The sequence below is a fragment of the Ursus arctos genome, unplaced genomic scaffold (genome assembly GCF_023065955.2).
Source record: "Ursus arctos isolate Adak ecotype North America unplaced genomic scaffold, UrsArc2.0 scaffold_1, whole genome shotgun sequence".
Taxonomy (NCBI): Eukaryota; Metazoa; Chordata; class Mammalia; order Carnivora; family Ursidae; genus Ursus; species Ursus arctos.
In genome coordinates, this window is record NW_026622763.1 from 23,376,373 (window position 1) to 23,403,425 (window position 27,053).

Genomic DNA, 27,053 nt, shown 5'->3' on the forward strand with positions numbered 1-27,053 from the left:
TTGAGGCATGGGTCAAGGTTCATTATTTTTTTCTCCTTAGAGATACTCAGTTATTTCAGCACCATTTATTGAAAAGAATATACATTCCCCATCATGTTGCTTTGTCACCTTTGTCAAAACACTGTGTTTAGTGTGTTAAGTGTGAGTCTATTTCTGCCCACTCCATTTTGTTCCGTTGGTTTTGATGTCTATCATTATGTGAATATCATAAAGCAGCTTTATAGTAAATTTTGGAATCAGGTCGTATAAGTCCTCCAATCCTGTTCTTCATTTTCAAGAATGGCTATTTTTTTTTTTAAGATTTTATTTATTTATTTGACAGAGAGAGAGAGAGACAGCCAGCGAGAGAGGGAACACAAGCAGGGGGAGTGGGAGAGGAAGAGGCAGGCTCACAGCAGAGGAGGCTGACATGGGGCTCGATCCCAGAATGCCAGGATCACTCCCTGAGCCGAAGGCAGACACTTAACGACTGCGCCACCCAGGCGCCCCAAGAATGGCTATTTTTATATATTATTTAATTTAATCTTAACAACACGCTCTGGTGTAATTGTTATTGTTATTCCATTTTACACATAAGGAAACTAATGCAGAGAAACTATATACCAAATTTGAACATTGCGAGTGTGATTCTAAAATCCATACTTTTAATCATTATGCAGTTCTGTCTCCCTGCATATGAGCAATATGATATCGGGGCTGTGTATGAACGCAAGATACTAAAAGACAGTGAAGGACAAGATCTTTATCTATAGTGTGTGTGTGTGTGTGTGTACACATATGCAAATTCAGGACAAAAACTTTTGGTATTATTGAGAAAATAAGCATTGCCTCATTAACCTCAATATATTTGACTTCACAGGTTGTGCTCAGTTTCAAGGTTCTCATTGGCTTTCCTGATAAAGATGGGTCTAAATCCTTAATTACATTGCCACATGTGCAGTATTTTAAACTTTTATTCAGTGCTTATGGCCTCTCTAAAGTGTTTGAACTGTTACAAATTTATACCATATCAGTTTGTATATTTATTTAATACAATGATTGACATTTTATTATGAAACATTTTATTATGAAAAGTAAAGGGAAGAAAAAACAGTCATTCAACTGGTTAATGTCTCTGTGAAAATACTGTTCCAGGCATAATACGAGAATCATATAGTTACAGGCCGTGGTGGAGGAGGCAAGTGACAAATGTTAATTTTAAAAATTCAGAGGGATTGTTTCTTTTCTTTATAATTATGGCATGAAAAAAAAACACCCTACGTACCCAGAACAAGGGGTAACTGACTCTGCTTGGACTCTCAGACAATAGATCCAGGAGTAGTTTTACTGGGTGCCCAGGAGGAAGGAATGTCATTGCCCAACATGGGACCATCAAAGAATGTGGTTTTCTATGTGCCTAAAGCAGAGATGCATGTGTCCAATCACTTGATAAGAACATAGGTATTAGAACTATTTTCTCTAGATCCAGGAATTAGTTTATATTACAGAATCTGAATAGTTACCAAAATCACAAAATAAAATAGGAAAAAATCATTTCTGGGGCCAAAAGCTAAAATAAATCTGTCCCTATAGATAAAATCTTACAAACTCTCTTCCCAATATTTAAGCTGATTCCTAAAGAATTGATAGAAAAATTCTCAGTTGAAAAAAGGGAAAATGAACAGGTTCGTGATATACAAAGTCTGAATCCAAGAAAGAGGCTTGCCTACCCCAGCATGCTGCCCACTTCAGTGACATACACGTGCAGAGGCAAGACTGGGAAGGAGCAGGGGAGCTCACATCACAAAAATCCATGCAAGAAGTATTGATGGTCCATACTAGCTGTCCAACTGGAAAGATATTTTTGAGGTACAATCAGTGGGATATAGTAATCGTTTGAAGAGAACAGATGTTTGAATTTTTCAAATCATAATTTTCCTTGCAATATAAACATTTTTCTTTAAAAAGGAAAAAAAAATCATCAAATGGGCTCTTTGGGGCAGCATTTCTTTATTTTTAGCACTAACTTTAATGTTAATAGGGAAGAGCTCCTTAGAATAATAGGACGGAAGAGAGAGTGGATGGTTTTCCTAGTCCTGTGTTTCAGGATAAATAAAGGCCCATCTGGCCCCACACCCTCATCTCTACCACCCAAAGGATGTCCCACAATGTATTCATGAGTTCCAACTTTAGCATGCTAGGAGCCTGTCACCTTCAAACTCGCAAGGCAGACCACCATAGATGAATGGTCATGTATTTTAAAAACCCAGCATTTTTCAATCTTGAAAACAAAATGATGGTGTGAATTAGACCATATGCCTGTTCTCTGAATGCAGTTATTACTGGCTTTAGCTAATTTCGCCTAGTCCTAGATACAAACTAATGAAGAGCTACAGCCTCAGCATGTGCTGAGAACCTTCCCAATGGTGTAACTGAGTATCTGAATTGGAAAGCAGGAAACAGCCTTAACTCTCTCTCTGGTCAAGATGATGCAATTAAATAAATATCGTATGCATGAAATCATCTGTGAGGGTGTACGTGTGTTTCTGAATGATGAGTCGAAAAGTAAAGGAAAGAAAAAACAGTCATTCAGCTGGTTAATATCTCTAAATGATACCAGACTATTATTTGGAGTGACACTGGCACTCAGTTACCTGGGCTGACTAGTTGTTATTGGCATTGCCTAGACATATCTAAAAGATGGCCATCAAGTCTCCAAATAGAAATATACTGAATGAGAAAAAAAAATCCACCAAAGATAGCATGCCCAAACATTGGGATAAGATGGATTTGCATCCTGAAAATGAGCCATTTTCAGCTGCATGATATCAACAGAGAAGTTTAGAATTCTAAAAAAGAAAAAAAAAATCAGCCTCATCTGGCTCTTTAGTGCTGGTATAGTCACTCACCTTTCTTGTGACCTTTAAAATGTGCTTGCATTTCCTGTATTTGGTTTCCTCATTTGGTACCTGAATGTTACACTTCAAAAAGTATTACTAAGGCAAAATACATTTGTATTGGGGCACCTGGGTGGCTCAGTCCTTAAGCGGCTGCCTTCAGCTCAGGGCGTGATCCCAGGGTCCTGGGATCAAGCCCTGCATCGGGCTCCCTACTGGGAGCCTGCTTCTTCCTCTCCCTCTCCCCCTGCTTGTGTTTCCTCACTTGCTGTCTCTTTCTCTGTCAAATAAATAAATAAAATCTTTAAAAAAAATACATTTGTATTGTGTTGACCCTCTAGCTAGGGAAAACAAAAGTGAATTTATTTTTTCCTAGTTCTTCCCTTTATAACTAATAAAAGTTGGAGCTATAATTTTCTGGGAAGGTAGGGAAATCCCTACCTGGTTTATTCGGCACTAATTTTGGCCACAGTTATTCTGACTGAAGCTTTGGGAAGAAGGGAAGATGCACGCAAGTGCTGTTTTAGAAAGACAGAACTGTCCGGTATGTAAGGAGAGGAAGCTGAAATGTGAAGAGGGTGGAAAAGCGCCTTCTGCCAGCATGCAGCTCTCAAAGCCCGGCTGGCTGAGCGAAAAGCCACCACTAGAGATATTCCCTTGAGTTAGAGGGCACAATCACAAAATTAGCCTTCATCAAATGAAAACAATCACCTGATACAGGTCCTTATTGATATCCTTGAACTTCAACATATTGTAACTCATCAGAAGAGCTAGAAATCATTTGGCAGAGAACACAAATTCTTTCCAACTGTCTTAACTTTCTCCATCCATCCTCAGAAGCTCCTTTCACGTAATCAGGATACCTTGTATTAGAAAGGAAAAATCTTTGCTGCAACTTCTTCATATCTCAAGCTATTGTCCTGTCATTCCTCTGCTTTTTCAAAAAAGATTTTATTTATTTACTTGAGAGAGAGAGCATGAGAGCACAGTGGAGGCAGTGCCAAGGGAGAAGCAGGCTCCCCGCTGGTCAGGGAGCCTCACTTAGGGCTCGAATCCAGGACCCTGAGATCAGAGCCAAAGGCATTTAACCAACCATGCCACCAGGTGCCCCTCATTCCTCTACTTTTTTTCACTCTTCTAATCACATCTTCATTTCTTAACAACTTTTAATCTGGTTTCTGATTGTACAATTCTATTGAAATACGGTCACTAATATCCCCCTATCTTCCATTATATTTCATTCTCCCTACTGGCTCAGTAGCATTTAGCATTTTCAATATCCCTTTTTACTTGAAATTAATCTCTCTTTTTGCCTCTGTGGCTCTCAACGCTGCCATTCTCCTACTTCTCTGGATCGTTCTCTGTCTGTTTGGGTAGTTTTGCCTTCCTCTGACCCCTAAACTTAGCATTTCCCAAATCAGATTTCTGTACTCTTAAAATTTGAAGGTTAGGGTTAACTTTTACCAGATGGATTCTCTCTAGGCTGCCTGCTGCAAGCTTCCCAGATACTTGCTACACTGAAGGCTTAAAGGCAGTCAATCCTGGAAGAGGGCTGCTAGGTAAGTTCAGGGCAGTGGTTCTGCCAAGGTGAATAACTAGGACCACATACGAGCTCACTGGCTTGAACTTCAGTCCCTGATCATACCAGTGAAGGGGCTAAAATCCCCATCAGTATGAATACTGGAATGATAGAACAGAATTCTATTAGCCTTACAGCTGCACCTTCAAGGCTCAGACCTCTCTTTCCTGATTACCCCAGAGGAAGGGACCTCGGGTGTTGCCTCAGACAGTGAGTTCTCAGATATTAGATCGGCTTGGAGCCAAGGTTCCGCCATATCACGCCGTGGTTGAACCTCGGTCCCTGATCATGCCAGAGAAAGGCTGGCACCTCCCCAGTCCAGGAATTTAGAAGCCCTCTAGACCAACAGCCAGGTCCCACTCCAGGAGTCTAATGCCCAGCCTGGTCAGACTTCCGTGTGAATGCAGAATGCAAAAAGCCACTGAGGTCCGCGCACCTGCTTCTACTCTCATTTCAGTTGAGTTTTCTCCACTGATGTTGTTCCAGAAGGTTGGTGTGTTTGCTTCCTGATAATTCACGTTTGCCTGATCCATAACGTTTTTTCCCCTCAAGGAATCATCCGCTTTCCTGATTTTCCTCTGCTTACACTGAGTTTAAGGTCCAAAAATGATTTATTAAATCTTCTGTCTCCATTCCTGAGCATGATGGCTGATACAGGTAATAGTTTTGCCCTACCAAATTCAATAAACAGGCAGCACAAGTCACGGGCATTTTTTTGAGTAGATGAGGGAGAAACACAGTTCAAGCAGGTTTTTTTAGGATTTTTGTTTTTTTAGGATTCACTTTCCCTTCAAAAAATAGTTCTCTTGTTTGCTTTCTATCTTTGTGAAGAATACAATAATTGACTCTCATCTGAGCCCAATTCTTGGGGTCATTTCCGAATCTTGTCTCTGTCTGTTTCCATGTTGGTGAGAGTGGGATTAGGGTATATAACACCAGCTATAAATTTTGATTTTTTTCCATTGTCATTTCTCACCGGACATCATCCCTACTCTGGGCAAGAAACAAGCTGCCACACCACTACCTGATAGTTGTGTTATATCTTCTGTTGTTACTACACTTTTCTTTTGTATATATCTTGTCTCCTCTTGTAAATGGAGAGTTCTCTAAGGGAAGTGACCTTATTTTCCCACAGTAACTAGAACAGTTTTGTGTATAACTGCTGCTTAAGAAATACTTGTTGATTTTGATTAGATGATGATAGTGTGAGGTCAGACACCCTTCGGTTCTGTAGGAAAATAAAAACAGGAGTGGGGGAGGAGCGTCATGGGGTATGGAGGAGCGAAAAGAAATTAGGGGGTGTTCAAAGATGTGTCATCCATTTCACTATTTTTTATTGGAATGAGATCTTCTTAAAGATCCTACAGGCCACTCTGACCCATTTTCCTGAAAGCACATGGATTTCAGCTCTACTGTAGACAGCTGACACTTTCTAGCCTGATAACAATCTGCTCTCTAATCAAACGAAGGAAGCTTTCTGCTTTTCCAGTTGGTGAGAATCATAGAAAATTTAGACATGGGAATATGTACCACATTCTCTGAGACATATAAAATTTCTTTCAAGAAATCTCTGGGCAGAATACAAAAGGAGAATACTCCAGACAGAAGAAAAAGGCACATGTTTTCCTGGAGGGCTACAGCTCTTACAAATGTCTGACCTTGTTTGCAGAGTTCAAGACAGCATTACTGGATTTCCCCATCTGAAATTAATGCCATCCATCTACATACTGGCAAGTGTTCAGAGAGTAGGAGCCCAAGGAAGCAGTTTGCAGACTAAATGGGAATTGAATGCCCAGATTACCTGGGTTTGGGGAGCAAGATATTTTCACATGTGCTCATCACGTGAATGCTTGTTCTGTAAGCAATTTCATTTTGTAAAATTACTGGAAAATTTATTGGAATTATACAAAGCATTTATCAAAAAATAAATAAATAAAAGGTCTGGATTCACTTGTGAAGATTACAGTGTTATCACATGTGTATGGGCCTATACCCTAAAATCCGTGTATTGAAATAAAGTTCAGTACATAGAAATAGTGTTATATCATTTTCACTTTCCTTTGTCTCACCTCAAAATTCCAAGGCACAGGTTTTTTTTGTCTGTCTCTCCATATGCATGTATGATTGTTTTATGTGAGATTATAACTCAAAAACAACACATATGCTTTTAATGCTGATTTCCAAAACTACTCCTTTCTTAAGCCTGTGAGTGGGTTTATATCATCTACACACAGATCTAAGAACATCAGAATCCCATAGAAGGGACCCATGAACCCCCCTCCCCACCTCTCCAGCTTCATCTGCTACCACTCTTTTTTTGAACTGTGTGCTCTAGAAATCAAATTTTATATAGTTCTCTCAAATGCTTGGCCATCACACACCAATATGCCTTTCCACTTGCTATTCCCTCTGCCTGGAATGCTTCATACTTTTTGTATGAGTAATAAAATAAAACATATCTGCTTTGACAAAAAGACTTAGAATTAAGAAGACGCCTACTCTTTATTGTGAAAGGCAGAAAGAGAAAGAGAAAAGGTAGAGTCAAGTCCTTCCTAGTTATGGATAATTTTTCCTTCACACTTTTCTCTGAGAATGTTATTAGACCTCTTGAATCTAGTTTTTCATCTGTAAAAAGAAAGATAATAATATATCTGTCATATGGTTGTTACAAGGATAAGATAAGGTCATATGAGATGTTATAAGCAAAGCAAATACTAGTTTTTGTGTTCATTTCAGACCATCAATTACATGGCTTTGTGACTTTCTTCCCAACTAAGGCTCTTACGATTCTGTCAGTGTTTTTTTTTTCTTTAGGATTGTGCAAGAACTGTCACCAGGAAACATCAATCTCCTATATATTTACCTTTGGAATTTGTCATCAGGAGGTTTGTCTAGATTCAGATTATTTATTATTAAAAGAAAATACCATCCAATTTAGCTTAAGAGCTTTAGCAAACATGTATAGAGTGAGAGTGGAGGTATTTGCAGAATTTAGAGACCTTAGTACAACGATAATTCTGGCCCTTTCTCCATCTTTTCCTTTTAAGATAGCAAGAGCCCCTCTCCTTACTTTTCTATGTGTCTCTTCTTCATTGTTCTCTTTGTAGATAAATTTCTTCCATGCAGGTTGTAATTTCTGTTGTACCATGACTTTAGCTCCTTTACCTCTCTATTTGGTATAACTTACAAACCATAGAATAAGAGCAACTTTGTCCCTTAGTTCCAATTCTTATCAGCTGGAGAAAGTATTCTTGTGCCGGCTTACTCTGTTCAAGGAAGTTAAGGTCAACTTGTACAATATGGCCCCTGATGGGTACTCCACATCTCAACAGCAGTGTTATAGAAGATGATTTAAGTCTAAAGGCAAAAGCTAATATCTCTATTAATGTGTTCACTTTCAAATCTTACCAGGACTAAAACTTCCTGAAACCCTCATGAAGCTTCAAGATCTATCAGATTATTCTTGACCAAGGGACAGGGTAAAGAGTAGATCCCTGGATTGACTTCAGCTTTCGAATTTCAGGAAATTTTCCTGTCCTGCATGGCTTCCAGTCCACTATCCAGAAAGCTTCCTTCTGCATACAATCATCCCCCTCTGTCTCACCTAAATTATCTGAGTTCCCTGAAGATTTTTGTCAAAGGAAATAGAATAAGAACGTAGAACAAGTGTGGGTGTCCAGTTTGTCCCCTAGATTTGATCTACAGCTTTCAAAAAAGTGTTCTGGAAACTGTAAGTGACAGAAAACTCACACTCACCTGGCTGTGGTGAACATTATGCTTGTCTTCCCAGAACTTCCTTCACCTCCCACCCACCTCATTATGATACCCATGTAATGAAGGTACATTGATCCATTCCAGCATCTGGGTGGGTGAGTTTAGATTTTTTTAAACCGCGAAACCAGTTAAAACATTAGGAAATCTATTTCTAAGCATACAAGCCTTGGTATTCCTCTGGTCACAAGGATCATGTGAGAATAAGTATGTATGAAACTTGGTCAATAGGACATAAAGGTAGAATTTTATTTAAAAAAAAAAAGGTTTTCTGACAGATTTACTAGAAAGGCAAGTCACTTTTGCCTTGCACAAAAAAACATATAAATCAGATTTCACTAGCCATCTTATTACTATAAGAAAGATAGTCTTTATATGAAGCCGTTATTATGGAAATTAGATAAGAGAAATCAAACGCAAGTGAGTCTCGGTGACACCATTGACCACCAAAGTAAAATAAACCAAAAGCTCTTTCTACCCTTATACTTTTAATGTACATAAGTCAATAGGTTGTATCTATTATTTAAGCCATTTGTAGCAACATTTTTTACTCCCATCCAAAACATCCCAACTGATACCTTGGCTTCAGCATAAAAAAGCAGGTGTCAGCTTACACAACTGAGATTTTCCAAAGTATTCTATCTTCAGGCATGACTGGATACAGGAACTCAAATGATTACATTAGGATTTATTTTGTCTCTGTTGAGTCTTTTACTTAGTTGGGTTCATTTTCTGGTTTCATGAGTAGACCCTGGAAACTCAGTAGATTGCTATTGATTTTATAAGTTCCTAGTCTCAAGTCCCATGGAAAAGACAATGTCATGGGACATTGCCCAGAATTCCTAAGCAATACCTCATTGTTTCTCATTTACTCTGATTGCATCTTGTACCTATCACTGTATAATCAGTGCAAATAGGAAAATATGCTGCTCAGATAGTCAAATGGCTACCTCTGAAGCAAAGGGTAGAGTAAACTCCCCTAGCAGAACATGGTAAGTGTAAACTAAGGGAAGGAGTGGTTCTTCAGAGGAAAATGGGATATGGTGATCAGAAGAGTGGATGAATTTTGGGCAGGAAAAAAAAATCTATTAAAAGTACTACTACATCAAATTAAACTACAATAGAATAGAAATAAACCTTAAAGGTTGATAATGGTACCTTCAACATTGAAAATCAAGGTTGGAAGAATTAAGCAATTTTTCCAAGGTCATATTAAGTGAATTACAGATCAACTGGGACTAGAACCCAGGACTTCTACTTAGTCAAGCAATCTGCCCCTAAACGTGAGAAGACGGTGATATGTCAGAAAGAAATAATAGTTAAGTATTCCAGTCAGGTTTCTTATGCGGTATCCCTCTGGGGCTATTGACCTCACTGAGAAGAGGATAACTTTTTGCTCTTTGGATTCTTGGAGGAGAGAAAAAAAAAGTGCTTATATTTGTCAAAAAACCCATTGGAATCTAGGGAGAAATCTCTTCAAATATATCACAGCATATCACTGGGGAGAGGAACAGAGAGAGAGGGAGAAGCAGACTCCACGCTGAGCCGATGCAGGGCTCGATCCCAGGACCCTGAGATCAAGACCTGAGCCGAAATCAAGAGTTGGAGGCTTAACCAACTGAGCCACCTCAGGTGCCCCCATTGTTTGCATTTGTGCTGCTGCCTGATAGTCATCAGAAATGAGGAAAGTTGCTTTGATCCAACAAGAACAGTTTCTTCACAGGAAGAATTAAATACGTCAACAACTTATATCTGGCTTCCAGAGCATCTGAAATTCTGACTCTCATCTAAAAAGGCAAGAAGAGGAAGAGGAATGTGTAAATGGCCTCTTCTTTTCCATGGAAGGAGTCACATTTCATCTGAACCTCCTTCCTATGAAAAGTAACTGGTCCTTTAACAACAAAAGGGAAAAAGAAAGAAGGAAAGATAGTTGTACAGTGACTGCAGGTTCAACAGCTTAGATTCAGAGAGGAACAAGGAGGAAAAATGAAATATTTCTGAGTTCAAGGGCTTCCATTCAAGAGCCAGTGAGACAGATTTTGAAATCATGGGGCTTGTCCTTTGACTTCTAGAGCCACTGCTTAGGTTTTTATTTTATTTTATTTTTTTTCATCTGACACTGCCAGAAAGATTTCTTAGTGTTTTTCAGGCTACTCACATGTTGGAGTCCCAAAGAAGTTTGGGAAGTATCATAGAGGTTGTGATAACACATTATTTTTTTCTTATGGAATAGGTCAGAGGTTCTATTTTAAATCTTCTTTAATATAAAATGAACATAAGAAATTCTCAGATAGGAACTCAAGGCAGAAGAGAGCAAATCTAACCCATGACACAGGATTTTGTCACAACAGAGGAGTCAAATAGCTTCAATGCATTGCTTCAGAAAGATGAATTTTATGTCTCTAATTTTCCACTAGTGGGGCTATGCAGGGAGCTGGGCTGCAAGGAGAAAGAAAACATTCCTCAGGTTATTGACCTTATATGCTACTCAGGTGGGGGAAAAAAGAGGTTTGCATCAGGTAGATGTAGCAGAAGATAGAAAGAAGAAACACAAGATGGTATGAATTTCTCCCCATGTTATTGTGAACAAAAGTCTTTCATCTGTATATCCATTCATTCATTATTATTCAAATATTTCTGAATATATTCCATGAGTCAAATGCAACATTACTCATTTGTTTATTTTAGGAGTATTCTTGTAGGACATTAGATACATTTATTTTTTTAAGTACATTCATTGAAAGAAAAGTGTAAGAAAACACCTAAGTAATTATATGTGCGTGCATACATACATACATATGTACATACATGCAATTTGACATAACTTTTCTAAACTTTTTATTTTGAAATAATTTTAGTTTTAACCAAAGTGTTGCATAAAGAGTACAGAGAATTGCTTCTAGGTATTTATGTCAAAGAAATGATCAGGCAAATGTGCACGGATTTATAAATAAGGATGTTCATTTCAGTGTTATTTATGAGCAAAATTGTGTGAATGATTTAAGAGAACATCAATTGAGGATGAATTAAATAAATTAACATACACTCACATTATCAAATATTTATAGCGATAAAAAATGTTGTTAAAAATTAAATATTTTTGTCTTTATCATAACCACTATGTTATCATGTACTCTTATGGACACATATAAAATTTGAAGGAAGTTTAGACCTAATTAGTAGTAATCTCCAGAGGATAACTGTAGTGTTTCCTATATAGTATATGCCAATATAGTCAAGTTTTGTTAGACTAAAAGCAGAATTTGAGGAATAAATACCAGCTAAATAAATCAGAACTGTTGGCCTATGATCCTCTGTTTTTGATAGCATTGTCTCACCTAAGTTTAGGATTACATATTAGCAGAGAATATGACTCTGTGCCTTATGATATCTACAGTGATATAGAAAGGTGGTCACCACATAGAAATCCAATCCATCTTCTTGCAGATGCCTTAAAGTCCACAGATGAAGATGGGGTTTAAAAATCTACACACCACGAAGAAGTAGAAAAATGACTCTACTTTTTAAGGGGAAATATTGTCCAGCCTTGCTCTCAGGCTATACAGGTCAAATGCCATGTGGATTGGTGATAGGATTTGTATATAAGTCTAGAATAAATACGATACCCTTCCCCAAGGCTTCTAGGAACAGAAAATAGGAGGTCAGTAGACCTTGATTCCAGCAAGAACCATGGAGACAAACAATATTGAGGGGATAAGAAGATAAACAAAACTTCGGGATAAAGTTAAGTTTTACCTTGAATGAAATCAGAATGAACTAGGTAAAATATCAGAAACAGTTTTGAGAAGATCCTTTTCCTCCATGCAGGTCATCTCTCATATAATGCATAGATGGATCCTTCCAGCTCAAAGGTATAGCATTGAGACAGACTCCCAATTTCTATAGTCTTAAGGTCCTTGGAATATGAACAAAGAGAGCATAGATTAGAGAATGGGACGAGGAAAGGCTGCCTTAAATCTGCAGATGGGGATTCATGGCAACCTCTTCTAGGCAAGTTCTACAAATGATAGAAAATTCCTGCTGGCTCTAAGGAAGGACATGCCAACTACCATTCTAGAGTGAACCCAACTGTAATTAAAAATGCAGTCAAAAGAGAGTGTTTGAGAACCTCTATAATACACAAACTGAAAGGAAAAAACATATGAAAGATTTTGTAGTTATGAAAGAGTTTTCTTGTTGGGTCTAAATAGAGACAATTTAATCTCCAATGACAAGTCCCTCTAATTATGTTTCAAAGAAAATTGGGATCTTAGGAGGCAAATCTATGTATGACTTTAAGTACAGGATTCCTGGATGAAAGCTTCCCTTTAAGCATGAATAGTTCAGAAGGTGGGAGCCAAAGGGAAGCAGTATTTGTTTTCCCCGTTTCCTAGCTACAACGCTGAAGTAAGCTCCCACATAGGCAGCTGGAAATGAGTTCTGACTGGGGCAATTATATAAATGTCACTGTAAGCTGTTATCTTATCAGATTTTTTTTTTTCTTTCTGAGTCCCAGCATCATCTTTCAGGGGTACTGGATTACTTAAGATAAAGAGAGGGCTTAGATATATTGCCACAATAAAAACAAAGATGTCTCAGACAGTGGCTTTATAACATTAGCTACAGATGGAGACCGCTTGAAAGGATATGTGAAAATGAAAGCAAATGCAGCTCACTCGTTGCTCCGGCTGTAATGAGAGTCACACTTCCCAAAGACCCTGGACACTTACTGGTTTATCCATTACACACTTTGCATCTTACTTGAATCAATTCTTTAAATGCAAGGCCACTACAATGCATGTCACAATGTCTTTTAACATATATTAGGTGAAGCATCTAGAATTTGACTAATAAATCTGGACTCTGTGAACGAAGCCCACTCAACTTTCTGAACACTAATATGCATGTCCACGAGTGCCATCTCAGGGAATGAGCCCATACCTGCCCCCTTGTCTCATTGAGAGATGGACTAGGAATGGACATGAGCCTCTAAAATGCCTCATGGAAGAGCAAGCAGGTAAGAAAGGTAATTGCAATTTTGTACATCTGGGAAAGAAAGGTAGCCTGAGCAAAGTGAAAATAACCTGTTGGCTTTGGCTATGTTTTCCATTAGACAATGAGGGCAAAATAATCATATATTAATTCTTAAAGAACTTTAATTCAGAAATCTGCGATCTGTCTAGATTGTATTTTGGCTCCTGATTGTTCATTTCTTCCACTGAAGGAGGATCATACTTCATGCCCCATTGACTTGAAGTGTCTCCTTGTGGTAGGAGTCTATGTCCCTGATGCATATGACTTTCTTTGGCCTGTGCAATGTAAGCAGAAGTGCCAAAAACCACCCCTGTTAGCAGAACATTAAGAGCAGTTGTATTGAAGGGCCTTACCTCTTTGCCCTCTACCACCAGACTGCTTTTTCAACTTGGGTCCTAGAATTAGAGCACAAGTAAAGTGAACTGAAGTCAAGCCGTAGTGGGTAGATGTGAGTGGGAAGTAAATACTGGTGTAAATCCAGAGATTTGGGGGCCATTTGTCACCACAACACAGTTTAGCAAAAGCTAATTAATATGTGATCTCAGAATAAAAATAAATGTATACCGAACCAACATACACCTTTAATATTTCAAGTATTTTTTCTGAACTCACCCGTCTATTCATTCAACAACCCATAATCAATTGCCATTTGTTTTTTAGCAAGAGAGATGAGCAGGGAGGAGGGGGAAGGGAGGGAGAAACAGGCTCCCCGCTGAGCAGGGGACCCAATGTGGGACTGGATCCCAGGATTCTGGGATCATGACCTGAGCCAAAGGCAGACACTTAACTGACTGAGCCACCCAGCTGCCCCATCAATTGCCATTTGTATTTTATTTCTGCCTTTATCAATCTTTTGGCTGGACTGATCTGTTGGTCTGGCATTGTGCCAGCATCACCACAACCAACTCAAGTGAGTTCAACAGAAAAGAAACTAAGGAATCAAAATTAAGTAGAAAAATCTAGAAACCTAGATTCCATTGGCAACTCCACTAAGATGTGAGCATCAGCTTAGGCAGGTCATATTGGGTTTCTAAGACACAAAGGAAAATGGCTTCTCCTCACTATGGCTCATTGTCTAAAGTAATGATTCTTCTTCTTTGGCCTGCCTGGTTTCTGTACTCTTCCCTGAGCATGATATGCTTGTTATCACTGTCATGCTTTTGCTTCTATGTTTCGACTCTTCTTGAACTGAAACAAGCATCAAGTGAGTACCTGATATGTGCCAGGCACAGTGCTAGTCTCTTTCATATACACCATCTTGTTGAATACTCTCAACTCTTCGGTGAGCTAGTTATCATTACTCTCTTAATAAATGAGGAAACTGAATATCAAGTAGTTTTAAATGATTTTTCTATATCACTAGCAAATGGCGGAGCTGGTTTCAAACCAGTTTTTATCTCAATGTCACTATAATTTTCAACTTATCACAATGGCCTCTTCTCTCACCTCAGAAAATTCTACCAAAATCTCAAAGTGCAGACCAAGTCCTGTTCCTCTATGAAGTCTTCCCCCATTTATTGAACCTAAACTTTTCGCTTCCCTACAATTCTACCTTGCAAATAAATGTCCTCATTATGGAACTTAGGCAAATATTGTGCAAGAAATTCAACAAATTTCATGTGTACATATTGTCGATGTTTAACTCAATTTAATGTTCATTAGAATAAAGCAAGAACTTTGCTTGTTTGTGCTTAAGCATTCATGGCTGAATAAATCACTTCCCTTTTCAGGAAAATGTCTGTGTGGAGAGAGAGAGATTGGACAGGGTGGATGCTTACACCTGCTTAGGATAAAAAGAGGAAACAAATGGAAAAAGGTGGCACATGTGTATGAAGTGGTATAGGCAGCATTCTAGGATTTGAGCCTACATCTTCCAACTCAGAGTTCAAGATGTTTTCCACTATACCATGTGGCCCCCATGGTTGGGCTCTATAACATGTATTTTATTTCTAAAGCAGGAAATTTCCCTGATTTGTCCTCAGTCCCCAAATTGCCCAACAGAATTATGTATTGAAAAGAAAACTTCTAGATTTGCTATACATCACTTGTGAAAAATCGGTCAAGAAATAATTCCTCAACTCATTCAGTCTCATTAGTTTTCTCCTTTGAGGGATGGAAAAATGGATCTTTCTAGCAAAAATCGAATTTGTGCATGACAGCCAGTTGAGCTCAGAGGTCAAAGGATGAATTTGGACTGCTTCAGTGCATTCCCATCCGTTCAATCTTTTGTCATGCTTGCACAGCAGGTAGGATTTGAAAGAGAATCTGCCCTTGTCTAGAAGAATTTTTTTTTTAAATGACTGAAAATAATCAGACCTATGCTTGAGAGAAGCCACAGCCAATGTCACTTCCCAGGACTCAAGTAAACCTCTGTTAATACTTAGGATTTGCAAAATGTTTCTAAAGTCATTTTCATGGTCCAGGATAGGCCTAATATGGTGGAGTTGTGTGATTATACTTGAGGATGGGATAAGAGGATAGGAGAAGCAGGAGAGAATTTTTCGAGGCAAAGTCTCAAAAAAGATCAAGCACTTCCAAAAATGCACAAAAGGGAACACAGACAGGTAAGTCCAAAGCCAATGTCACTAAACGCCAGTATCCCTGTCAAGCTCGAACGTCCCAGTGACTATACCAGTGCAATTTCAATTTTAGCTCCCAAGTTCGTTTTTCCTAGGGCTGAGTAAAAAGTAAAGAACAAGGGTCAGAAATAAGAATAAGCATTTGAAGTAAAAGTCAAAAGCAGAAGCCTCTAATTGACTCTTGTCCTAACTCACTTTTTAAACTCTTTCCATGTATGTGATGCACTTACCTTTAGGAAGAAATGGCTTGGCAGATTCAGAAAAGCTGGTGATATCAAACAACTTTATATTTTCTAAGTCCCAGACTTCAAAGTCAGAGCAGTGCTTTCTGTTGGGACTATGAAATGCGGGTGTTATAAAAGCATGGGGAGGATCTCCTCACCTTGCAGCACACACACTTTTATGATTTATTACATAGTAATGATGTTGACATTCAAAGAAGTAAAAGACATGGTCAGTTATTTTTGAGATTGTGGTCTTCCATTTCTTGGTGGGCCTCACCTTCTTCCTCTCTTTACAACAGAGAGGGTCCTGCCCTCAAGGGTTTTCAACTCCTAGCTCTTTCAAAACTGTTCTTTGCTCAGCAAAGCAGTAGTCAAAAGGCTTTGTCTTAGTTTATATGTCCATTGGTCCCTTCCTTCACAGGACCCTGGACTTGGCCTCTCTGCTGAAGGATGTGTCATCTACCCCAGGACGGAAGCCACAAAAACATCCCCAACCATCTCCGCAACAAGACTAGGAGAAATCTTAGAGTCTTCAGCACTGGGGAGTGAGACAAATAAAAGCAGTTTTACAACCTAAAGAATTTTAATCCAGGATCTGCTGCCAATGAGGGGAGAGAGTTTTAAGTATCAGTAGACTAGAAAAATAACCTAAAATCCCTAGACAATACTTATGTAGTAAGGGAGAGAGTTGAGAATGGCAGTTTTGTTAACAGTCACAAATACTAGAAGGATATAAAAATATTCTTCAAAGATTACATTAAAAGGAACCTAAATGGAACTGTAATTGCATAATGAGATGTTATTTTTTTAAAGTTGAAACATTTCTTTTTTATTCCATGAAATGCCTTTTTCCTATTATAATTATAAACATTTAATTTGGAGAAACAGTCTTACTTTGATGGGAGCCTCTAGATGTTTAATATTTCATATCTCCAAAGAGACAAAACCCGAAATCTAATCAGATCATTTGTACAACTCAGTGCTCAGAGCTCTGAATTAGATATCTATTTCTCCTTTGATCTTATGATACTATCTCAAATTTTACAACATATTGGCTGGCTACATTGGAGAAGTAATCAATCAACACACCTGATGAAAGACTGGGAAACAAGGGGGAAAATGAATTGAAAGTGGGTAGTAGCTAAAGTTGTTACTCCCGCAACTGGTCTTGAGGGTCTGTTTATATCTTGACTCCACAACATACTTTCTCATTATCTGTTCCCTTCTCTTCAGCATCTCAGTGGGTTGGGATCTCTTTCTGGTGAGTGACTCAAACTTTAATTGATGAGAGTTGCAGACACTGGACAGTCTTGACTGTATAAGGTGAGTATAAGGTGGCACAAGAAGGTACACTGAAGGTCGCCTCAGATCATGTCTTACTTCTCTCTGCTCTCACTGAATAATTTTCCAATGATCACAATCAGTCACCTCAACTCACAGTAATCTTTGTGCCTATTTATGCTGTCTCCGAAAGATCCCAAACTGGCCAAAAAGCTGACTGACCTTTCAATCAAGTGGAATCATTGGTGGTCCTCTGGTGAAAGTATTCTGTTTTAGGTGATCAAAAACAAAGAGTCACATATAGACTGCCTAATGGGAAAGAGAAGCCTTGTGCATTACAAGATTAGATCAACCCGGATCACATAGTCACTTTTGCACTAATGCGTCTGTTGCCTTTTTCTGAGAGATGCACATTTAGTAGTTTTATATGTCTACTCTTTAGCACTGTTCCCACATCCCTCCCTCTTTCTCTCTCTCCTCTTATGCTTTAGTCAGGATCAGTTTTGGAACAGTGTCAATGTGAGTGGAATAGGACAGGAAAGGAGTTACAGAATTAAAGGTCTAGAATGGGAGGTGATAAATTCATTACCTGTTGATAGTAGCTTCACAAACAAATGTCTGCTGTCAGAAGAGCTAGATGAAAAGCAGAGGAGAATGAGGCCAACCTGGAAACTGCCAAGCAATCTGTGCCTGCCCATCACTGCATGTGACCTTGACCTCAAAAAGGATTTCAGAGCAGAATCACTGCTATTACATTTCTGCTTTCCAAATTTGCTTAAATTCTTCTTTTGTCAAATACTAAACTAGAACCACATAGTTCCCAGATTAGCCAAATTGTGACAGCACAGTCCACCACACTGGGTATCTATATTTGTGTCTGTGTGTGTAAAATTGCTATAAAATTAGATTAGTATAATAATTATAGCTTTGTATATCTCTTTATTTTAACACTTAAATTATGAGCATTTGCCCATGGCATCAAGTTCTACGTGAATCTGAAAAAAAAAAAAAAAAATCAATCCAAGGAAAGGCACATTGGAGCAGAAAAGTGGAAGTAACATTTTAATTGTCCCTTGATGGATGGGGGAAAAAATGTAAAACAGAAGGTGGCATTCAGGCAGAGGAAATAACATAAACAAAGAATGAGGAGAATGCATAATGTGTTTAGGGAACAGCTAGTCGCTTGCAGTAGACAAAATACTGGGTAAATACAATATTTAGAGACATAATAGAAAAATAGATTCAACTAGATTGAGACTGACCTTAAACTCATGTCAGAGAATTTAGACTTAATACTATGGACAATGGGGAGCCAATTAATATTTTTAAGCTTGGGAGTGGCGATGAGGTTTGCGTTTTAGATAAATCACTCATGAGGAAATATCGGCACTGGATTGGAGAGGCCATGGGTGTAGAGCAGAGGGAACTGTTAAGAGATAATTGGAAGTGTTCTGGAAAGACACAATTCAGAATTAACTAGGGCAGGGGCTATGAGAAATGAGATAAAAGGAGAAATTCGAAATTCATGATGGTGGCCAAATCAATGGCTTCATGACTAAATATGGAGACCAGGACATAAAAACGTGTTAAAGTTGATTTTAAGTAGTCTATCTTGGGTAGATGTATGGAGAGTAAAGCTAATTTACATTCATACTAGAGGCATTTTAAGCTTGAAATACAGTGAGCATTACACAATATAGCCAGAATTGTTACAGTGGTCTTCAAGGGAGTCCCCATAAAGCTGACCATCAACCGCTTAAAGTACTGCTTTCCAGACGTGGTGGATCATCCAAATCATGAGATGAGGGACGGAGGGATTGAAGGGATAGAGGGGAGGGGGCATGGCTTTAAAACACATCACATATCCGGTTATATTCCAGACAATCCCAAATCAGATTCTTAAGAGATAAGGTCAAGAGATCTGTAATTTGAAGTTCTCCCAGTGATTCTGATAGTCTGCCAAGTTAGTGCACTTGCCCGTTGATCTGAACAACTTCAAGTGTACCTACCGATCACAACACAGTTTTTGTGAATGTGAAGTGCACAATGTACACAGCACTAAGCAGTGGCCCTGTTTATGAAGAACCAAGAGTCGTCTTCTTTTTTTAAAAAAAAGATTTTATTTATTTATTTATTTATTTATTTGAGAGAGAGCGTACAAGTGGGTGGGGTGAGGGCCAGAGGGAGAAGCAGACTCCCTGCTGAGCAGGGACCCGCCCCCCCCACCTAAGACTCCATCCCAGGACCCTGGGATCATGACCTAAGCTACAGGCAGACCCTAAACTGATTGAGCTCCCCAGGAACCCCCTCCCCAAGAGGCTCCTTAATGAGAAAATAACCATAGGAAGATCACAAACGGAGTAGAATGTAAATAAGCAAAAACAATCCCAAATTAAAGTAATAAAAACATACATTTTTCTAAGGATGATCATAACGCAGGCCACAAGATGCTGAAATAGTAACAGTACCAAAGCTTCTGTTGTGCAAACTTGCGACTTTGCCTTTACGTTCTTTAAACACTAGAGTGTTAAGACCCAGGAGGGGGAGAACTTTGTCCTTTTTTACTGTTGTATCCCTAGCACCTAATACAGAGACTGGCATAAAATAAGTGTTGTATAAATATTCACAGACATTTATCCAACATACAACAATACCAAGCTTCGTGTATTTTTTTTAGACTTTTGCTAAGTGTCATAATCACATAAACAAACAAGATATTGTCTCTGCCTAAAAGGAGTGAACAGCTTAAGAGTAGAAGATAGGGGTGTCTGGGTGGCACAGTTGGTTAACTCTTGGTTTCAGCTCAGGTCGTGATCTCAGGGTTGTGGGATTGAGCCCCCTATTGTCTTCTGTGCTCGGTAGGGAGTCTGCTTCAGATTCTCTCTTCCTCTCTCTCTGTCCCTCATGCTCTCTCTCTCTAAAATAAATAAATAAATCTTAAAAAAAAAGAGTTGAAGATAGGTTCATATGTGAACAAATAAGATCAAGAAAGTGTTGCAGGTGTTCGGAGTAGAGATAAGCAATGAAGCCTCTCAAGGTCAACTGCAAGTACAGAAGCCTAGTTAGGATCAGTCATCTGAAGACCAAAATGACATTGCAGTAGAGATGTGCAAGGGCACAATAATAAAAAATTATATGATTAACATCAAGAATGTATATTCAAAGCTAAGTCATTTTTATATTTGTCTTTATTGCACAACTTTTGTTAATGTGAATTTGCTCACTTGTTGATAAAAATCTGGAAGGGCCATAGAGATGTTCTGTCAGTGTACTCTGCACACTGTGTACTTGGCTTTGGAAAAGGAAAGCTTTTCTGGAACTTAAAGGAACAATTCTCCTGGGAATCAAGACATGCCATGATTCCGATTTTTCCTACTATTACTGCATGATTTCTTGTCATAAACTTAATTCTCTAAATATCTTTAAAATGGTGTTTTGGGCGCCTGGGTGGCTCAGTCGTTAAGCGTCGGCCTTCGGCCCAGGGCATGATCCCAGGGTCCTGGGATCGAGCCCCGCATCAGGCTCCCTGCCCCTCTGGGAGCCTGCTTCTTCCTCTCCCACTCTCCCTGCTTGTGTTCCCTCTCTTGCTGGCTGTCTCTCTCTGTCAAATAAATAAATAAAATCTTTAAAAATAAATAAATAAATAAATAAATAAACAAATAAATAAATAAATAAAATGGCATTTTGTCCTGAGACAAATGCCACAATAGAAGAAGGTAAATAACACTAGAGAAAGATAAAAGACAGAGTTATCCATTCTACTAGCATGAGAGACCCATGATTCTTCCTTTTTTTTTTTTTTTCAACTTACCATCCTTTTTGACTTTCTGGAGAAGACATCAGTTATGCAAAGTCTTAGAATATAATTAGAGCTTGAGTAGGTAAATAGAGCTGGGAATGAGACAAATATCACATGAGGAAGAAGCAGGTGACCCAGACATTTTGCAGATCATGTTGCTTTCCAGGGATAGTAGAGATTTCAGCATGGGTGGAAAAAAGGCCGCAGGAACAGGAAGTGTAGAGGTGTAAATAGAGGTCAGATTCATGCTTTGTTCACTTCTATGTCCCCGGAATCTAGGACAGTGCCTAAACATATTAAATGCCTCCTTTATTAAAAATAATTTAATAAGCCAAGGTATTATAGAAACAGTTTGGAATTTATCCAAGAGGAAACGGGAAACCACTGAAGGATTTAAAGTAGATGAATAATGAGATGGGTTTTATTTTGTAAAGGTCAACTTAGTAGCATTGTGGTATCTTGAGCCATTAAGAGTATAAAGATCAATTAGGTGATTATTGCAATGGTCCAAACAAAAGTAAATTAAGGTCTCAAAACAGAATAAGAATTGAAATACAGAAGTGCCTAAGGAAATCTGTTTTTAAGTCTCAGGCAATGAGAGGATGTGAAGCATAATAGTTGAGGATGGCTGTTGGAAGGAATTCACCAAGATGAGAAATAGAGGAGAAAAGGTTTGGGGAAAGATCATGAGTATAGTCTCATACAAAGTCCTTTTTGAGATGTTTGTAGGATATTCCTGTAAGGATATGCAGAAAGTATTAAGGACTTGGATCTCCAAAAAGAGATCTAGTCTGGAGATACAGTTTTGAGAGCAATTCACATACAGGGCTGTCATTAACATATGTGATAGTTACAACATGTGAGTGATGGACTTTCCCAGAAGAATGCCAAGTGAGAAAAAAGAAAACTGGTAAAATATTAAGTATTGCAGGGCGGTAGAGAAGGAAGGACCTTCAAAAGAAGTTGAGAATCTCTGAGAATAACAATAAGCTCAAAAGGGAAAAATAAAAGTCATAGGAAAATTGTAGTTCGTGATCTAGGTTAACCAAGCACCCAGCTCTATGAACTCATGGCTGAAGAATAGCTAATATTTTGAAAGGCAGAAATGTTAACTAAACAAATCAAACCTGTTTGTCAGGTTTATGCCCTCAATTAATATGAGTATGAAAGAAATGTTGTCAGTAAAGCAGGTTTATGTCATTTTTCTTAAAATTGTTTTATCTTCTCAATCCTTTTTTTAATTGGAATTTCCTAAATTCCTGAGTTAAAAGACTTCTGAGATATTTTAAACCAAAATTGCCTAAAATTTCTGAAACCCAATTAACTGAGGTTTTCAAAATAAGTAACTGCCTCAGGACTGTTAAACATCTGGATATCTTTCCTAAGTATTTGGATAAATAAACATTATATCTCAGAATTACTGCTAATGATTCTAGTATTGCAAGTACAAGGTCTATAAACACAAGGGCTTGCATATAATAGTTGCTCTGAAAAGATCATGGTAAAGACAGAACTGTACTAGCACAAAATCTCAGTTCCTGAGACGTCGAGTTATAATATGAATAAAAATGAGAGTTCTGACATTAATTATAAACATAACTGTAAGATCAGGCAATTTGAACGGACATTTTGAACCATTCCACCCCCGATACACACGCATACTGGCCTTTAAAGAAGGATGACTCTTAATGGATATATCTGCATAATGGCCTTTCTATGTTACTTTCACTTAGAGCTAATTGACTATGGATTGAGAAAGATTAAAAATGGATGTTTATGGCCTAGGGTGCCAAGGAATCTGACCATGCATCTATGGAATACCAAATTTCCCAGGAAAAGTTTCTAGAAGCAAGTTGCCTACTAATATCTTTTACCACCCGCCCACCCACCTTTATGTTGTTCTAATTATTATGGTAAGATGGAAAAAAAATAATAAGACTTTATTATAAATTGGAAATTTATAAAAATTTGTGTAAAGTCAGGTATGGATAAGAATATCACCTGTCTCCCAAGACCTATGGTCTTCCATGTGGCAGAGAAGTTCCCCCAGTGTTTGACTAGCAAAAGTCCTTAGGAGCCTAGAATCTTTGAAATTATAACAGGCTCCTGGGGTGATGAGTTCTGGTAGTTTTAATAAGTAATGGGGAAATTGAATAGGAAACATCAAATAATGTGACTAGAGACACTTAGTTCATTGAGATATATATGGGATTAGAATTTAAAACTCCAATCTCCACAATTAATGCTTACCCATTTGTATGTTTGTTTTAACTAATCTTTACTGCTCTTGACAGCCAACTCAGAAAATCAAAGGTGCCAGAGGACACTTATCTCATGAAACAATTTCGTTGTGCTGTGAGCAATGTGATTGAAGATTGACCTTCCTAAGCCAAGTCAAAAAGTTTTTTTAATACAAACTCAGATTGTGATAAAATGAAGTTAAAAAGAGACATAATTGGTTGCACACACACTAATACATCATTGAGTTCCCACTAATCTTTTAATCTATTTAATTCAGAAACCTTAAATTAGATGTAGAAGAAACTCATGCTATTAACCACAACAGTGGAACAACCCATTAGCAATGGACCATGAAGTCACATCTCTTTCCCCTCTTGCAATAAGAGTGATCAAGTGCTTTGATTGATTGGAAGATCTTCTGTGTTTTTTAACTGCACAAAGAAGTTGAGTCTAATTTACCTTAATCTATGGAAATCACATTAAAATTATGTGAAGATAAAAGTGCATCCTATAAATCACACTAGTTTATAATATGTTCCAGAATTAGGATGAATGATTATCTTGAATAGTTTTAAATGACTTAGAATGGAAATGGAGAAAGCATTCCCTTATTTCAAGCCATTTACTGATCAGTCACGGTCTATAACTTATTACTCTATATATCCATTTATATCCAAATATTATCCTATGTAAATGCCTTTCTGTGATTAACTGAAATAGTAATCCCAAAGATTAATTATTACACAATTTTATTTTATTGATTGTATTAAACCCTTTTTAAAGAAAACCTTATGTATCCATTTTTTTTCTTTTTTTTTTTTCAGATTTTATTTATTTATTTGAGAGAGAAAGAGGGAGAGAGCATGTGCAAGCAGGGGTAGGGAGGGAGAAAGAGTGAGGGAGGAGCAGACTCCCCAACTTAGCAGGGAGCCCGAAGTGGGGCTCGATCCCAGGACCCTAAGATCACAACCTGAGCCGAAGGCAGATGCTTAACCAACTGAGCCACTCAGGTGCCCCTCAATTTGCTTTTTTCTTTAACCATTTTGCATAATTAAAATAGAAGCTCTATTAGTCCAGTAACCTTGCCTGTCTTTGTCACTTCTGAATTCTCTTTGCCAAGAATGTTATCTGCTAAAAAGGAGAAGTTTAATATTCACTATACATTCATTAAATAGTTGAATAAATGAACAAACTTTTTATTACAATGATATTGCCAAAACATTCTACAATTCATGGCTTACAGTCATATCATTACCAAAGCCAGATTTCCAAACACAGAACATTATTTCTAAAATCAAAAATCTTTTGACAGATGAATAAGCAGAAGCTCAAAAACTAAAGAAACATGAACATATTAACAAGTGTGAACACCAGCAAAATTAGAAGGTGGCAAGTATTTTGCCTTTCACTGAAATGTTCATTCACTGCATCATTTGGCACAATACTAAGTTAATGGTTAATTGATAAAGGTAAGTACTATCTCTGCTCTCCTTTCAATTCTATGCATTGATTCACCTAAATATGTATCTTTTAAATATCTATCTATCATCTATCTGTCCCTAATTCCTACCTATATCCAATGAAGGAAAAAAAGGTTCTTAGACAAATACAAATAATAACTTCCCAAGTACATCTCTTAAGAGCACAAATGATAAAAACAACACATAAGTCCTTCCAGGAAAATAACTTAAAGACACTTGAAAGCAGTATGTTGGAATGAAAAAAAAAAAAAAAAACAAGGGATTTGGGAGGATTTCCTGTTTCCTTTAAGGGATCTAGAGAGCAGGAGGGCACATCACTTCCACCCATAAAAAGAAAAGAAAAAAAAAAAAAGCCGGACAAATGCAAAGCTATGAATTTCCTTGAACCTGAGTGTAGGTTATTGGCAGCTAGCTGATCCAAAATCTAAGGAGAGGCAGGCACCCAATCTAGGGACCTATGACATGCACACTGACTTATTTGGGATAGGCACAAGAGGATGCTGATAACAAGAGTACAACCGGAGAGGTTGGAGAATTTGGTAAAAGTTCTCCATGTTCTAGCAAGAGGGTATGAACCCCCGAGGGCCACATAACTTGGGGAATCTGAGCCTTTTTCAGGGTTTTTCTTCGCAAACTCCACTGGACACTCACAGAGAGGATTGGAGAAAGTTGCAAGAAAATGTGCTGTGTGGTATTGTCCTGGGGGAGGGAAATGGCAGCCACTGCAGGAGGGAACACGGACTACACCCAGAACCTTCTCCTTCTCTTTCATGGAGAAAAAGCTTTCACCTCTGAGGGGACAGGCAATGAACACAATCATCCCAAGGACACTAGTGAAAACTCTTTGCAGCTGGGAAGAGGGAAAAGCAACCAGGGGTAGGGGGAGGAGTTTACTCCCTTTTAGTGGGAAAGAAATAAGTGTGAGCCCAGAGAAATCACTTGTAGAGAAGCAAGAGTTCTAGGCAGACCGCACTCCACGGCCTATGGACTTGGTGCCTACCTAATCAGGCCCCACACACACCTTCAGTCTAACAAGTGCTAAACTAACAAACAACTGTGGAATAAGGCTGAGGAAGGGAAAGGAGCACAGGCACATGGAAAGGACTCCCTCAGAATTATAGCTCCTGAAGCGAAGGTGAGGCAGATGTTAAGAAAAAACCCTAACTAGTCATCAGCCTAAACACTAGGTGTTATTAGAAAAACTTGAAGTTTGTGGTGAACTGAGGGTAAAAAGCAGCAGTAAATCTCAAACAGGGCACAACTCCTAATTCAACAGGCTATACCTGAGACTTAGAAGAAGGTCATGTCGGCGTTCAGGAATAAAAATTTTTTCCCTCAGTCTCTACTGTTCTGCACAAGATGTTTGGCTTTCAGAAATTAAATATACATTATACACACACACTCTTATATAGAGATATATAAGATTATATAGAGAATATATATACACATATATTTATATGATATATATGTGTGTGTGTGTATATATATATTACATATATATGTAATATATATATTACATATATATACATTCACACCCAAACAAACCAACACACAAAAACTACTCCCTACTGGTAAATTAATCATCAAAACAGGATTTAACAAGTTTTAGATATGACATAGATATTAGATATTGCTAATATGGAGTTAAAGTAGCTATAAATAGTGTATTAAAAGCTCTAGTGCAATATGTTGGCTGTCCGAACATAAAAAATATATATATATATATGAGGGCGCCTGGGTGGCTCAGTTGGTTACGCGTGTACCTTTGGCTCAGGTCACGATCCCAGGGTCCTAGGATCAAGTCCCACGTCGGGCTCCCTGCTCAGTGGGGAACCTGCTTCTCCCTCTCCTGCTCTCCCTGCTTGTGTTCTCTCTCTCTCTCTCTCTCTCTCCGTCAAATAAATAAATAAAACCTTTTTTAAAAATATATGAAAAAAAAGCTCTAGTGACAAATCTGTAAAATCAAACAGGTAATTTCAACAGAGAGATGGAAACTATAGGAAAGAGTTAAATGAAAATGCTAGAAATTAAAAACAGTGTTAGAAATGAAGAAAGTTTTTGATGGGTTCATCAGTGAACTCAATACAACTGAGAAAAGAAACAGTGTATTTGAAGATAGGTCAATAGAAATTACCAAGCTAAATGCCAAGAAAAAAGATAAGGGGTAGGGATGGATTATAGAGTAACA